This window comes from Oryctolagus cuniculus, chromosome 6, assembly GCF_051225735.1.
Source record: "Oryctolagus cuniculus isolate XC-2025 breed Fujian yellow rabbit chromosome 6, ASM5122573v1, whole genome shotgun sequence".
Lineage (NCBI taxonomy): Eukaryota > Metazoa > Chordata > Mammalia > Lagomorpha > Leporidae > Oryctolagus > Oryctolagus cuniculus.
In genome coordinates this window covers 80,074,474-80,090,893 of record NC_142872.1, presented here as the reverse complement: position 1 = coordinate 80,090,893, position 16,420 = coordinate 80,074,474, and the positions used below count along the sequence as shown (strand labels likewise).

At 41.8% G+C, this 16,420-nt stretch overlaps 1 long non-coding RNA gene and 1 pseudogene across 1 annotated transcript in view; both read left to right on the top strand.

Moving 5' to 3' along the window:
• LOC149126199 (uncharacterized) overlaps nucleotides 1-3,603 on the top strand; it is a 95,412-nt gene extending 91,809 nt beyond the window's left edge. The window contains exon 3 of the long non-coding RNA XR_016235648.1: nucleotides 3,374-3,603. This is a non-coding gene — a long non-coding RNA (uncharacterized LOC149126199). The remainder of the gene's footprint in view (nucleotides 1-3,373) is intronic.
• Nucleotides 3,604-4,082: 479 nt separating this feature from the next.
• On the top strand, nucleotides 4,083-16,129 carry LOC108176556 (ubiquitin-ribosomal protein eL40 fusion protein pseudogene; annotated as a pseudogene).
• Nucleotides 16,130-16,420: the final 291 nt, after the last annotated feature.

Genomic DNA, 16,420 nt, shown 5'->3' with positions numbered 1-16,420 from the left:
CTGATGGCCTCCAACATTATCCCCTCCCACCCCTACTGGCTCTCTGCAGCCACACAGTCAAGCCCCACCCTGTTGTCGCATCTTCGCTGTTCTTTGCTTAGATTGCTCTTCCTGAAGGTTTGGGAAAGGCTGACAGCTTTTTCCTTTTGATCTACTCAGCGGTTGTCTCATCAAAGGGGACGCCCCTAAGATATACCAGATACCATCCTTGTCACACTTCTTCAGTTTTTTCTTGCATGATATTATTATTTATTCATGTATGTATTTATGCTTGCTCTTTCCCACTAGCTAGCACACTCCAGGGGAGAGTAGCTGTCCTGTCTGCTCAAGGACCTCAGTGTTTGGGGCCAGTGCCCAGCACAAGGTGGACACCTGCTATGTATTTGCTAGGAAGGAGGGAAGTGGGAAGGTAACACACAATTGCCAATGCCATGGAGCTCTAAATAGAAGCATAAATACATACTAAGGGATCCTGAAAATCAGAGATAGTGTCTTTTTTTTAAAGATTTATTTATTTATTTGAAAGGCAGAGTTACAGAGAAGCAGAGGCACAGAGAGAGAGAGAGAGAGAGAGAGAGAGAGAGAGAGGTCTTCCATCTGCTGTTTCACTCCCCAAACGACCATAATGGCCAGAGCTGAGCCAATCCAAAGCCAGGAGCCAGGAGCTTTTTCTGGGTCTCCCATGTGGCTGCAGGGGCCCAAGCATTTGGACCATCTTCCACTGTTTTCCCTGGCCAAAGCAGAGAGCTGGATTGGAAGTGGAGTAGCCGGGACTTGAAACAGCGCCCATATGGGATGCTCACACTGCAGGCAGCGGCTCTACTCACTACACCACAGAGCCGGCCCCAACGATGTCTTTTTGTCTCCAGTATATATACTCCTTGTGTGAAACACAGAAACTGGGGAGTGAAGGGGGAAGGGAATGAAGGAAAAGGTTGATTGATGGACACTATGTTTTAGCTAGATAAGAGTAGGACATTCTGAGGTTCTACTGCATGGTAGATGAGTATAGATAATGTTAATGTACTGTGTATTTCTCTAAAATAAAAAAAAACCTAGAACATGGGATTTTTGGATGTTTTCACCATCAACAAATATGAAACGTTTAAAGAGATTGATACATTTACTCTGATTGTAGATTATACATAATAGATGTATAGAAACATTACACAACACACCGTAAATATGTGCAATATTTACATGTCTGTTGATACATTTATAAACACTTTGAAGAGCAGAAACTTAATAAATGAGCTAACATCTAGAATCCAACTAAGGATTATCAGAAGAAAGTCACACTGCAATAACAAGTTGGCAGCCTGGTCTGGGGACAAATTTCTTTGCAAACACAGTACAGTGTTAATCAACACAACAACCCAACGGGAAGTACTATTACTGTTATCCCATCCTACAACATGGCACTAAAGCCCAGTGCACACAGGAGTTGTCTGTCCCCTTTGCAATGGCAGATGAGGCTCAAGGAAGTAAGGCAAGAAGAATGACTCCATAGGCATGATGAAGAGGTGGCTTCTTTGGAAGGGCACGGAATTCTCATGAAAAGTTCCAGCTTTCAGGGTGTGCTTATCCAGTGGAATCTTTCCTGACTTTTCTGTTTTCCTGTGTTCCCTAAGCACAGTACTCATCCATTAACCCAATGAGTAGGGTGAATGTGGGAGCTGGTGAAAGTGATGGAAGATAACGAAGGAAGGATTGGCTGGGTGCCAGTTTTAACAGGGCAAAAATTTAGGAGGATAGAGCAATTATTGTAAATTTTAGGGAAATTACTTTGGTGCATGGGTAGATTTGAAAGATTAGAAACTGAAGACAAAGAGACAAACCAGGAAGTTAAGGAGTTGCTCTGTCAACTAGAGTAATGATAAAACAGTGATTAATAAGAACAAAATGTATTAGAAATGCCCATCAGTGGGTCAACAAAATGTGGTGCATCCACACAGCAGAATTGTATTCAGCCTTAGAAAGGAAAGAAACTCTGACATATTACAACATGGATGAGTCTAGAGGACACTGTGCTAAGTGAAATAGGGCAATCACAAAAGGACAAATACTAAGCAATTCCACTTACAGAGGCTGGAGTAGTCACATTATAGAGAATGAAGGTAGGCTGGTGGTTGTCAGGGGATGGAGGAGGAAGGAAATGAAATGTTGTTGCTTAATGGTGTCGCTCCCCCTCTTCATGGAGGAGCAACACTAAACCCTGCCTAGGCTTCATATCCGAGTCACGGCACCATTATGTCGCTCCCCCTCTTCGTGGAGGAACGACACAGGACCCTGCGCCGCTCCTCCGTCTGCTCGGCCCTCCCCGGGTTTGCTGCTGGTTCTTCCCGGGTTGGCTACTATCCCTTCCACCTCCGTGGAAGGGCAGTTCCCCCTGGCCGCATTCCCCACTTCCGCAGGGGAGCGGCACACCGCCGGCCGGTTCTCTCGGGGGCTGCACGGGTTCCCTTAGATGTTCCCCATAGATGTTCCTGATGCATGCCGTCTCTCTCCTCCTTTATAGTCCTCCTCCGCCAATCCCAACTCGGCTGCCCACACGCCGAGTACGCTGCTCTCCTCCAATCAGGAGCAAGTCCTACAGTTTATTAGTTGAACTGGAGGCAGCTGTGCGGAAGCTGTTTACTTCTCTCCCAGCGCCATATTGTGGGAGAGCAGATGCATAGAATAAGTCCTAATTCGAGTAACTTAGTCTAGTCCGGATTGCTCCCCACAAATGGGGACAGAGTTCCAGTGTGGGAAGATGAAAAGTTTCTGGAGATGGATGGTGGTGATGACTGCATAACAGAGTGAATATACTCAACACCACTGACCTGTGCATTTAAGATGGTGAAAATGGTAATTTTATGTTATGTATATTTTATCACAATAAAATAAATGTAAATAATACATTATTTGATATAGGTGAGAGATGGAAGTGTTGGATTTAAATAAATGAAGGATGGCTGAATAGAGATGTCAAGAGGGTGGCTGATGCAGAAGAACCGAGGATCTAATCGGGGTCAGGACAGGGGGTCAGGACTGGGGATTGAGAAGTCTCTTCGGATACAAGGGACTGAAGGTGACTGTGAGCATTCCAGTGAAATCACCAAGCAAGCATTCAGTGGCTATCACCTGTGTCTAGGTGAGGATTCACAGAGATGCCAGACAGAAGCCAATGGGCAGTAGACTCAGCCAGAAGCAGAGTGCAGGCACATAGTTGATTTATTTACCATTAGTCTACTTCTAAGGGAAGTAATAGGCTATTCAAAGGTTTTCTGGGGGCCAGCACTGTGGCACAGCAGGTTAAAGCTCCAATCTGCAGTGCCAGCATCCCATATGGGCACCCTTTTGAGTTCTGGCTGTTCCTCTTCTGATCCAGCTCTCTGCTATGGCCTGGGAAAGCAGCGGAAGATGGCCCAAGTCCTGGGGCCCCTGCATCTATGTGGGAGACCGGAAGAAGCTCCTGGCTCCTGGCTTTGGATCAGCTCAGCTCTGCCGTTGCAGTCATTTAGGGAGTGAATCAGTGGAATGGAAGACCTCTCTCTCTTTCTGCCCCTCTTCTCTATGCAACTCTGTCTTTCAAATAAATAAAATAAATCTTAAAAAAAAGGTTTTCTGGGTTTTAACCTTTGGGGGTATATCTCCATGGCTGCTTTGAAAGAATCTATAGACAGAAGAATGTTTAATGTTTCCAAGTGCCAGGTACTGCCCTAGGAGTGTATTCCTTCTTTGGATGACCTTGCACTGATGACTTCTCTTTAGCAAAAAGTCCTGTATCTCCAGACTGTGCTGATTTACTACAGCATAACCCAGCCTCCCTTTCAGTTAGCATCATGCCCTTGGCATGGTCCTAAGCAACTTGGATGAAATGGGTGGCTGCTGCCCCACTTCTTTGGGCTCACACAGATTTCCAGATACCTTATCTAGGCCCTGGAATCAGCAGCCTATGCCTGACTCACTCCACATTTGCCAGCAGATCCTGGAGGCCCACAATGTGAGGAAATAAGCAATACACAATTGGGAGGTCTTTTGTATGGCAACCAAGCTTCACTTTTCCTGGCTTGAAATAGCACCTATGCCATGGCAACATGACGTACAGGGTCCTTTCTATTTTTGGTTCTTCAGGGCTAACCTTCTACAGTTTTATGGTAAACTGAATGTCAAGGGATGTTTACTTTACTTAATATTATGGCTTTATCTACAAAGCAACTGAAACACACACCCCCTTCAAGAATTTTGAAAATCTACCTCCCTACTTTGCAAAATGATGCCTTGCCATCCAAAAAATTTCACCTTAAATTTAAATTGCTGAAAAAGACATGATTTCCAGTGTACTGGAAAATGCTTAAATACTTGCATTTATAAATAAAACTCTTTATCTCACTTTCAAACTCATCCAGTGGAATGTAAGTACCTCAGTCATTTGTTACTAATCAGTCTTGCTTTAAAATACTGGACCCAGATTTTTAGAAAAAGTCAGAAGTTTTACATCAACCCATTTTCTTCTCAAAAGCAATATTCCATTCCATGATCCTTTCAGACTTTTAGCATAATATAATCTATTTAGATGTTTGAGAATTTATTTTATGATCACCCATCCTATATCTCTAGCAAAAATGTACATAAATCAAAACCTAACATTTTGAATAATTTATTCTAGATGAAACAATAAAATCATTTTAGTTTTTATATAATTGAGCAAAACAACTATTTTTGATAGGTAAATATCAAGTATGAATGTACAATTTCATAGAATGTATAGAAATATATATCATTTCATGAAATGTAGAAACAGAGTTGTTAATTTGGCTAAAAGAGGCAGTATTTCAATTTCTTCCATTTCTGATGACTAGAGAATATTTATATCTCAAACCAATGTACGACAGTGCAATGCCCTTCTCTTGTCAAGCATAGTGAGGGATCATGGGAAAGCATAGGTGGGAAAGAACTTTGAACATCTTTTACACCAGTCAGCTCAAAGCATATGTGCAAGCTGAGGGTAGGAAACGAACTCCAGGGCACTATCCATGTCTTGCACCACCTGGCCAGTCTTCATATACCTTGGGAGAGGCATGTACCCCAGTGTAAAGTCTGTTCTAGAAAATCAATATGCAGGGGCCAGCACTGTGGCGTAGCAGGTAAAGCCACCACCTGCAGTGCCGGCATCCCATGTGGCTGCTTCACTTCTTTTTTTTTTTTATATAATTTTATTTATTTATTTATTTTGACAGGCAGAGTGGACAGTGAGAGAGAGAGACAGAGAGAAAGGTCTTCCTTTTGCCGTTGGTTCACCCTCCAATGGCCGCGCCGGCGCACCGCGCTGATCCGATGACAGGAGCCTGCTTCACTTCTGATCCAGCTCTTTGCTGTGGCCTGAGAAAGCAGTAGAAGATGGCCCAAGTCCTTGGGCCCCTGCACCTGTGTGGGAATCCCCGAAGAAACTCCTGGCTTCTGGCTTTGGATCAGCACAGCTCCTGCCATTGCGGCCAATTGGGGAGTGAACCATCAGATGGAAGACCTCTCTCTCCCTCTCTCTCTCTCTCTCTGTCTCGGCCTTTCCTTCTCTATCTGTGTAACTCTGACTTTCAAATTAATAAATAAATCTTTAAAAAAAATCAATATACAGAATCACCAAGCGCATTCTTACTATTTTCTGATTGCAGACTTAGACCACTTCAAACAGATGACGACTCATGGTACTACTGAGGAGGGTCAACATATGAGACTCTGAAGACCCCTTAAATAATGTCATTTTTAATTCAATTAATAGTCATTGCACACCTACAGTGTCAAACTCTATACTACTTAAGCACTGAGGACCCCGTGTCAACCAAGGAGGACTTTGGGGACTGAGTCAGTAAGACATAGGGTGGGGGCATAATTAAGGCTGAAAGAGACAGCAAGGCAAGATGACTCCCATTCTTCTCTTGGGGCCCCTGGAAGGAAGTCAGAAGAGAAGCCAGGTTGGAGAGAGATGGTAATGACTTCAGTCTCTGTGGGGCAGTGATACCTGGGGATATTACAGGTAAAGGCAAATGGCTCTGTGGGCTTGAATTTAATCTGATGATACAATCACTCATTTTCATTATTTTTAAAATTTAAATGCAAAGAACTCTCATTAAGCATGTATTTTTTAAAAATTATTTTATTTATTTGAAAGTCATAGTTTCAGAGGGAGAGAGAGAGAGAGAGAGATCTTCATCTGCTGGTTCACTCCCCAAATGGTCACAACGGACTGGGCTGGGTAAGGTCAAATTCAGGAGCCAGGAGTTTCTCCCAGGTATCCACATGGATGTAGAGCCTCAAGCACTTGGGCCATCTTGCACTGCTTTCCCAGGTACATTAGCAGGGAGCTGGATTGGAAGTGGAGCAGCCAGGGCTTGAACTGACACACATATGGGATGCTTGCACAGGAACTAGCCCTACCCACATATGCCAGCCCAAGCATGTATTTTATACCTTGTATTAAGCAAGTTTCAGGAACTTCAAAAACAAAGAGACATGATCCTTGGTGCCAGAATTCCACAAGCTGGGGGCGGGGTGGGGCGGGAGTGGGGTTGAGAGGTGCAGGTAGATGGTAAGAGAAGGGAAAAAAGGAAAATCCCCAAAGAGCAGCTTTGAGTTCAGCATTTATGCCTGACCTCACCCAGACCACCAAACGTCATAAAATCAGAGAGCTGATAAAGTGGTAACCCAAGTCTCTTATTCACAGTAAATATTGAGGTAGTTGTTTATTCTAACACTCAAATTCAGGCTCTGCTGATACCCAAGGAACTTATTTTTCAAGGACTGTAAAATTCTTCAACTTAGGATGCTATGAAAGCTCCAGACACCCAAAAATGAAAGGCCACTCAAAATGAAAGGTCACCTCTCATCAGCTAAATTAAGAGCCCTGTGGGGACCACTTCACTTGCTGTCCACCAATGCACAGAGAAGCTGGGCTACTTTCTGGGAAAGTCTTCTAAAGCCACCTTAAATATTCTCCATGTCTGGCAGTGGGGGCCCCACTAAGGAAGTATTCTTCATGCTTTTCCTAATGGAAACCATGTAGCCTCCACCTTGAACAAACCACGCTTTTAAGGCAGGGTGGACAAAAATGCAGAATCAAAGGAAAAAAAAAAGCCTCAAAAATGCCCTCCTGCTTTTGTTTCTCTGGTATGTTTCCTGACGGCTCTCTAGTCCCGGATTCCTCACCACCACTGGAAGGTGGGTTAGTGTATTCTCCAGTTCCTCATTTTCAGAGGAGTACAATAGCTCCTCCATGACTTATGAGCACCTCGCTCACACACCACCCTGCATGGCCACAGTACACAGGCTGTCCATGTCACCATTTTGACATGGGTGAATTTACTCAATCCACCTCCAGAAACTCCAGAAACTTTCTTTAGTCTCGGGATTTCTGAGAAGCACAGGGCACTCCCTTTACCAGCTCACATTCAAGCACCAGCTTCGGATTTGAAATTTGGGGAATACCCATCCAAGATTCACCCCAAACAAGATTTCTTTCTACTCTCAGCAGGATTGTCCAGCCCTAGGAAACTAAGACTGATGATAGCCTGAACTTTCCTCTCCAAAAAATGGGTCCCCTTCATAGCACATAGTTTTTGGGTTCCTGAAGACTATTTTAAAACACCCTCAATTTTCTTGCGTTTGTGTTTAACAGTTTAATGACAACAATAAAAAGGAATGTGAACCTCAGTATGGACTCTCATTCATATATACTGAAGAAAAATTTTTTGGTTCATTGTTTCCTGAACTTGGGTTTTTCTCTCCCAAAAGGGCCAGATTGCAGATCAATGGTTATATATTGGCTGACTGATCTTCAATAGACACCATTATAAAGACAAGAGTAAGAAAGTAGCTTCCAGAAGATTTGACCAGGTATTAGAATCTGGCAACCCAACTTCCACCGTATATTCAACAATCAACAATTTTTTTTAGGTTTATTTATTTATTTGAAAGGCAGAGTAATAAGAGACAGAGAGAGATATCTTCCATCTGCTGGTTCACTCCCTAAATGGATGCCATGGCAGGGATGTGCCAGGTCAAAGCCAGGAGCCTGGAACTCAATCTGGGTCTCCCTCATGTGTGTCGGAGACCCCAGCACGCGCGCTGTCCTCCAGTGCTTTCCCAGGCACATTAGCTAAGAGTTGGATCAGAAGTAGAGCAGCCTGGACTGGAATTGGCACTTTGAAATGGAATGTTGGCATCACAAGCAGCAGCTTGACCCACTGACCCACAATGCCAGCCATTCAACAAATGTTGAGTATGGCTTTCAACAGTAATTTTCAAAGATTTGTCTTATAATTGTGTATACTAGAAGCTGAAGGTAAAAATGTGAAATTGTGCTTACTACTTCATGCATGTTCTATTGATACATATTTTCTGTAAGATCAGCTACTACTGGCTGGCGCTGTGGCTCACTTGGCTAATCCTCCACCTGAGGTGCCGGCACTCTGGATTCTAGTCCTGGTTGGGGCACCGGATACTAGTCCCAGTCGCTCCTCTTCCAGTCCAGCTCTCTGCTGTGGCCTGGGAGGGCAGTGGAAGATGGCCCAAGTGTTTGGGCCCTACACCCGCATTGAAGACCAGGAGGAAACACCTGGCTCCTGGCTTCAGATGGGGCAGCGCGCCGGCCATAGCAGCCATTAGGGGAGTGAACCAATGGAAGGAAGACCTTTCTCTCTGTCTCTCTCTCTCTCACTGTCTATAACTCTCTCTGTGTCTCTCTCTCTCTCTCACTGTCTAACTCTGCCTGTCAAAAAAAAATAAAATAAAATAAAATAAAATAAAATAAAAGACCAGCTACTATTTAAAAAGCCATAATTTGTGGTAGGACTATAAAATGGTGTGAATGCTATAGGAAAATGGTATGATAACCCTTAAAAATGAACTAAGATTACCATATGGTCTACTTATCCCAATTCTGGGTATGTAACTAAAAGAGATGTAAATCGAGCCTAAAAAATAATTTTACACCCATGTTCATGGCAGCTTTATTCCTCACAGCCAAAATGTAACCGCAACCCAGGTATCTACTGATGGATGAATGGATAAACAAAATGTGGCACATCTATACAATGGAATGTTGTTGCACCTTAAAAAGTAAGGGAATTCTGACACATGCTACAGCATGCCTGAATGTGGAAGACATTATGCGAAGTGAAATGAGCCATGACAGAAAGACAAATACTGTTTGATTCCACTTATAGGAGCTACCTAGAGTAGTCACATTTACAGTGACAGGAAGTGGAATGGTGGCTGCCAGGGGATGGGGAGTTTTTGTTTAAAGGGTATAGAGTTTCAGTTTTCAAGGTAAAGAGTCCTGGGAACTGATTGCTCAACAATGTGACTGTACTTAGCAGTATTGAAGCTGAAAAATGGCTATGATGATAAAGTTCATGTTATGCATATTTTATCATCTAACTTTTTTTTAGACCCATCACTCTGTGGATATACTAAAACCCAAGGACTTTTGCTCTTTAAACAGCTGTTTATGTGATGTGAATTCATCTCAATAAAGCTGTTGGACATTTTAAAATCCATAACTAAAAGCAGCATTTACTTTTACAATTTATGTGGCTCAGAATTCAAGAAGAGTTGGTTCTGGTGTGGAGTCTCACATGAGGTTGTAGGCAAAGTGTCAGATAGGGCAGAAGTCATCAAAGGTCTGACTGGGCTGGAGAGATCACTAACACGGTGGCTTACTGAGGGACCAGTAGGTTGGTCCTGGCTGGTGCTGGAAGTCCTCAGTTCCTCCCCACATAAACCTCTCCTTGCAAGTTGCTGGGGTATCCTTAAAACATGGAGGCATGCCTCCCTCCAGGAAAGACACTCAAAGGAGAAACATTTCATCATTTTGAACCAAATAGGGATCAGTCTAGTATATTCCAAATCTCTTAACTACACTTTCAAAATGTTGATGACTTGGTAAAGATTGACAATTAGGTGGAGCAATAAAGAGACAGAATCTGCTCTGTCTCTGGAGAATTCAAGATGGCCTTTGAAAGCCAGAGGCTCCCAGGAACACTTTGGGCATTGGGTTCAGTTGCACAACAGCCAAAGAGGAAGCCATTCACCTACTTTTCAGATCCAATGGAACCTGTATGGCATCAGAACTATTCCAGCCTCAGGCTGCTGTCAAATTTTATGTCAAATGTCGAGACAAATACTTCAATCATTATATTTCTCCTAGTGGTTTCAGAATGACACGTAAGCTAGAAAGTATGTCTCACTTTTTACTAGCAGACTAGAACTGAGATTTAGCTCAAGTCATCCTGATTTTCAGCGTTATCCAGAGGTGCGTTTATGTGAAGTTAATGACTGCTTTGCCTCTCCACTTGAATATGAACCCTTTTTTTGATGATGTATTTATTTATTTTAAAGGCAGAAATACAGAGAGAAGAAAGAGGAGGGGGATAACAAGAAGGAGAAGGGGGGGAGGTGGGGGAGGAGGAGGAGGAAGAAGAAGAAGGGAGAGAGAGAGAGAAAGAGAGCACTTCCATTTACTTGTTCACTCCCCAAATGGCCCCAACAGTCCGGGCTGGGCCGGGCCTAAGCCAGGAGCTAGGAGCTTCTTCCAGATATCCCACGCAGGTGCAGGGGCCCAAGTACTGGATCAGAAGAGGAGCAGCTGGGACTTGAATCGGCACCCATATGGAATGCTGGCACTGCAGGCAGAGGCTTAACCTTTTATGCCACAGTGCTGGTCCTGAATATATTCCCTTTAAGAGTCTGTCAAGGGTCTCAACATTATATTCAGCTGGTTTCATATAATATTTAAGAATTGAAAAATTAAGTTGCTTCACAACCATCAGTTAAGACCTCCGTTGCTTCCCTCTGCCTTCTCCTTCATCACACTTCATATCATGCTGGAGTAGCACATGTATTTTGTGTCTAGTTATGGAGTAGCTTACACAAAATACTGATGTAGGTGAAGAAAATTTAAAATTCGTAAGACTCCACTCCAGGATAGAGCATCAGTGACACACTGATATGTCAATCAACAATTCTAAAAGCATTTGAAAGTAGTTACAGGAAAAGCAAAATGTCTTAAAATCCTACCTTAATATGAGAGACACTTGATAGAGGTTGTCTCCCAAGTGACAATAATTGTAAAGATTTATTACAAATAAAAAGTTGCAAAACATAAGGAAATTTTTCCAGTGTCAAAACTTTAAAAAAAAGTCTGTCTACCTTGCTAAACAGACTGATTTTTCTTTATCTTCTCTCTGTAGAAAATTCTATTACAAACTTATGTATTATACAGAGAAGCATTTAAAGAGTGTGCAGCAAAGCCTATAGGGAAAAGTGCTACAGAGATATGTCTAGAAATTAGTAGTATAATTTAATTTATTATCATCTTTTGTGATGCATTGTTAACTTTATGTAATTTAAAATAAACATTAATATAAGACATTCTCCACAGATTACTGGAATATTGGTATTATAGATGCAAAAATATTGAATATTAATTGATTAGTGCTTATTTATAATTATTACTATTTAAAAATTCTAAAACACTAAACACATTAAATTTTTCATTTTTCTCCTATGCCAGCTAATCTGTTGTTTTGTCAATATATATAATTTGCTAGCATACATTGACATTTGTCTTTTCTTGTATTTGACAAATCATCTTTCTAAGATATTTAAGCATTTAATTTTTAAATTGATAACTATAAGCTCATCTTTGTTTTCATTTGATTCAAGAATTTTTTTATTTTGTTTTTAATCTCTTCAATGATCCATTGGTCCTTCAGGAGCACACTGTCCAATTTCTATATATTTGTAAATTTTTTGCTGTTCTTCATGTTATTTTCTTGTTTTACTCCATTGTGCCTGAGAAAACACATGATATGACTTCAATTTTACAAATTTACTGAGGCTACATACTTACTTATCTTTATATAGAAAAGTATCTAAAATGCCTAACCGAGAAATTAAGTTAATCAAAATAAAACACATTTATTTTTAATAACAAGATATCAAAATGTATTCTCAGTTATAAATTCTATAACTTAGCCAATTGCCCTGTAAATAAAAATTACAGGTGGAAAAAAGTGTTTACCAAATGCACAAATCAGGTATCAGCGCTGCAGCAGTACTGTGTACTCAAACTATCTCAGAAAGACAACAAAGTAATTTTTTCTAAGAAATGTTATTACTAAAACCTTTTCAGATTGCAAGTGACAGAAAATCCAATTGAAACTAACTCTAGGGAAAACAAAGCCTTACTGAGCTCATTAAGTGGGAAGCTGGGGAAGGGGGCAGGTCAGGGGGCCCCAGGTCACAGCCCACTCTTCTCTATGGTGGCTCCATTCTCAAACAGGCACTCCTTCTCAGGGTAGCAGGGCCACTTACGGCAACTCTTTATAAGACTCACAACTCCAAAATCACTGAGACACCAGTGTGTCTTTCTCCCGACCACCCCTCAACAGCCAGGAAGCTAGGTCCCCCAAGTTCCGATGAACCATTCTCAATATCAAGTACTGGGGCCAGAAAGATGTGCCATGTTGGTAGACCAGGGCCGAGGTAAGTGGCTGCATTATTAAAAGGCAACATTATTAAAAGGAAATGATGATGGGCAGAGAAAGCAATTGCTCAGTGTTATGGTTTCCATAGGCTTTAGCCTTTCTAAAGGTAATGTTAAAATGTAACCCCCACTTGTGAGATTGTAGGAGGAGGGACTGGGTGGGACTATAAGAGGTAATTAGCACTCTGCCTTCATGAATGGACAAGTTCATTCATGCAGTTAATGAATTAATGGGTAAATGGGTTATATTGAAGGTGGGTCTGCTACAAAAGCCAGCTTGGCCAGATCTCTTGTGTGCTCCTTGTTTTTCATGACCTCAGACCATCACCTGATACGGCCCACTCCCAACCTTGAGCTGGAACCCTAAGCCCAAATTTACCGCTCTTTATATAAACTTACCCAGTCAGTGGTATTGATATGGGGGAAGTAGGCAGGGAGTTATGCAGGAATAAAGAAAGCGGGAAGATTTTTTTTTTTCATAATTTCTGTGTAGCATTGCATTGGACCCCCCCCCCACCTGTCAATCCAGTACACCCACTTTCCCAAGATGCATCTGTGTCTCATCTAGAAGCAGGCAGGAGGAGACACCATGATGGCCACAAGGAAGCTAAGCTCCACTCGGAGGTCCCATGGAACTCCCAGAAAGCTTCACACACACTGAACTCCATTCTGTGTACCACCCCCTAATTCATAAGAGACTAATAACATGCTAGCAGCCTTTTTGCAATTAGATTTCTGCTTATGGTTCTTCTCAGGCCTTCTCACCCTCTGTCTCCTCAAAGGCAATTCTTTGGCCCAGATATGATGAGCATCTCTCTGTGTGGGAGTGCACACATTTTCACCTGAATGTATACTCACTCTCTCACTTTTAAATAAGTCCTGCTCTCATTTGTGCACTGTTTTTATGCCTCTGCTTACAGTTCTTATCTCTGTGAGAGCAAGAACTCGCAATAAATGTTGAGATACTTATGCCCGTAACAGTATTGTGTTAGTGACCATATAAAATGAACAAAGACACTCATGCCTGTCAAAGAGTTCATCAGATGTAAAACTTGAGACAGCAGCTTTATAGGAGTGATCTCCAAGATGCCTTTTTTGTCTTTTGGTGTGGTGCTACGGAATTAAGAGTTCTTCTAGGGGAGGAGAGAACTTCCACTTTGCTTATGGCCTTGTACAAATAATGTCAGAGTTTGTGGTCACAAAAGGCTTCCATAGCCTTAGCAGCTCATGGCAAGAGTCTTGGGTGATCACTGATGTCATAAATAAGAGTGCTAATTGTTAAATTAACAACAGGAGTCACTGTGCGCTCACTCCTCATGAAGGACCTCTGTCCTTAATAAGTTATACTATGAGAATTAACTGCAAAACTTGTTCTCAAACAGTAGTTTATACGTTGTGTGAATGTTTGGGTGCAAACTGTTGAAATCTTTACTAGTATAGAGTTGGTCTTCTGTATATAAAGTTAAATTAAAAATGAATCTTAATGAAGAATGGGATGGAAGAGAGAGTAGGAGGTGGGACAGGAGTGGGGGTGGGAGGGTGGGAATGGGGGGGGGGGAAGAACCACTATATTCCTAAAGGTGTACCTATAAAATTTGCATTCATTAAATAAAAGCTTTTTTTTTTTTTAAAGAGTCCTTCTAGGGCTGTCAGAAATGGAGTTCAAGAGAGGCCAAGGCATGCCCAAGCTTTATAAATCAGACTAGAAAATGTCACCTGCCAAAGCAAACAGGACTGATGGGAGTAGGAGGAGAAAAACAGAGACACAGTCCAAAGTGGGCATGCTGACATTTCACACGGTTCACTAACTCTGCTTTGTGGTCATCATAAATTTCTCTCAGAATTACTGTCAATGAAACTAATGAAATCACAGGCTGTTCAACAAAAGAAGTATCAATCTGTAGTTTTCCACTGGGTCAGTGAGACCTCCATTTATCATAGGTATGCTTATGTCATCCAGGGCTGGCCGCTGAGTTCACCTAAACCACCTTCCAAAAATTTCACCAAAATTCTCTATCAACAAAACTCAGATAACTTTTATAGCTGTACACCCTGCTTTTAATACAAAAAGAAACCAAAAACCTCTACATCTAGTAAACCAATCTAAATCTCTACACCTGTACTTTCCCACAATAAGATTCTCCCCCAGCTTTCTTTTTTAAAAAAAATTATTTATTTGTTTGTTTGTTTGAAAGTCAGAGTTTCAGAGTGGAGGAGAGAGAGAGAGAGAGAAAGAGAGACAGAGAGAGATCTTCATTCTACTTGTACACTCCCTAAATGACAGCAACGGTTCAGGTTGGGCCAGGCTGAAGCCAGGATTCACGAGCTTCTTCCAGGTCTCACGTGTGGGGCAGAAGGCCAAGCACTTGGGCCATCTTCTGCTGCTTTCCCAGGCATATTAGCAGGGAACTGGATGGGAAGTGGAACAGCCGGGACTCAAACTGGAGCCTATATGGAATGCTTACCCCACTATGCCACAACACTGGCCCCTCCACCAGCTTTCTCACAACAGATTTTTGAAATACATATTTGTACTTTAATTGTATCAAATAGACAAGCATTTTTTTCAAATATATTTCCAGAACTCAAGATGAAAAATTAAGGTCATAAGGATTTTATTAACTGTGTTTTTTCCCTGAAGTCTATGGAAAGAGCAATTGTTTATACACATGTCTGTAGGTATGCAAATACATATTTGTGTTTGAATATATAAGTAAGATATTAAAATTGAAGAAATTTTCAAGAAAATTCCTATTGATATACCATACCCATTTCCACAATATTATCTCATTTAGAAAATAAAATTTGACTTTATTTATGTACAAAATTCATATGCATTATATAAAACATGGTCAAGTTCCACACTAAGAAAACACTATATGTTTGTCACAGATCAAAGTGCAATAGGAAAAATGAAACCAATTTACAATGAGAATTTAACTTTTTAAAAATTATTCATTTAAGGGGAAGAAAGACAGAGAATGAGCCCCCATTCACTGATTCACAACTGAAATGCCGGCAAATTTAATTTCTTTTCTCAGGTCTACAACTTACTACTTAGAAAGAGAATTCAGAATGAGGTGGTCAAGCTGGTAGGTGGCAGCAGCTGTGTTTCCACAGATGTAGAGATTTTGGTCTTGACGAAGACCGTAACGGGCAAGACCATTCACCCTGGAGGTTGAGCCCAGTAACACCATGGAGAATGACGAAGTTGAAATCCAAGACAGGGAGGGCATCCCACCTGACCAGCATCGTGTGCTATTTGCCAGCAAACATTTGGAGGAGGGCTGCACTCTGTCACAGACTACAACACCCAGAAAGAGGCCACCCTGCACTTGGTGCTCCACCTGCAAGGTGATGTCATCGAGCCCTCCCTCCGCCAGCTCTCCCAGAAGTACAACTGCAACAAGATGGTCCTCCCCAAGTGTTACGCTTGCCTGCACACCATGCTGCCAAGTGCCGTAAGAAAAATGAGGCCACATCAACAACCTGCACCCTAAGAAGAGGTCAAACAAGGCCCTGCCCCCACCCCAAGCCCCATGGCCCCAGGGCCTCAATAAAGTTTCCCTTTGGTTGACTGGAGCAGTTGAAAAAATATAATTCAAGTACTTATTGCCTCCATTTCTTAATGTAGAAAAATCTGTTCTCCACTTAATTATTCTAACATACTAAAAAAAACTAACAGTGATGGGGGAGGGCAGTTAATTTTCTGTTCTTCCTATTGAAGAATTTCAGTCTCCTTTCCATTGGAGTCCATAAAGACCTGCCATTCCTAAGATCATGATTCATATCTTTTTTTTTTAACTTTTATTTAATGAATATAAATTTCCAAAATACAGCTTATGGATTACAATGCCCCCCCCCAACTTCCCTCCCACCTGCAACTCTCCC